The sequence below is a fragment of the Buceros rhinoceros genome, unplaced genomic scaffold, assembly GCF_000710305.1.
Source record: "Buceros rhinoceros silvestris isolate BGI_N320 unplaced genomic scaffold, ASM71030v1 scaffold23299, whole genome shotgun sequence".
NCBI lineage: Eukaryota > Metazoa > Chordata > Aves > Bucerotiformes > Bucerotidae > Buceros > Buceros rhinoceros.
In genome coordinates, this window is record NW_010431243.1 from 9,172 (window position 1) to 9,464 (window position 293).

The 293-nt window shown below is 57.3% G+C and overlaps 1 protein-coding gene across 1 annotated transcript in view; it reads right to left on the reverse strand.

Annotated features, from left to right (window-relative positions):
* Positions 1-293, reverse strand: part of LOC104499813 (phosphatidylinositol 3-kinase regulatory subunit beta-like) — a gene marked incomplete at its 3' end in the record, with an annotated part of 10,012 nt that overhangs the window by 9,038 nt on the left and 681 nt on the right. The gene's annotated exons all lie outside the window — the stretch shown is intronic.

Sequence of the window (293 nt, forward strand, 5' to 3'; positions counted from 1 at the left end):
CAGGCAGACAAGCAATTAGCTCCAGTTCTCAGAAGTACTCTTTTAGGCCCTGACTTTTCTCCTCTTGCCCAGAGACAAGTAATTGTGTGTCTCAGCGGGGCTGAGCGGCTCTTGGCAGGGAGCGACGCCCCAGGCGCTCAGAGGCACAGGCAGGGAGGTGGCTGGGAGAGGTCAGGACTTATTCCGAAAAGGAGGGTGTGGGGCAAAACCCTCAGTGGAGCAGGGAGAAGGACAAGGACCACAGGGACCCTGGCTTGTCATGGGCCAGAGAAGGAGAAGAATCTTGGAGAGGC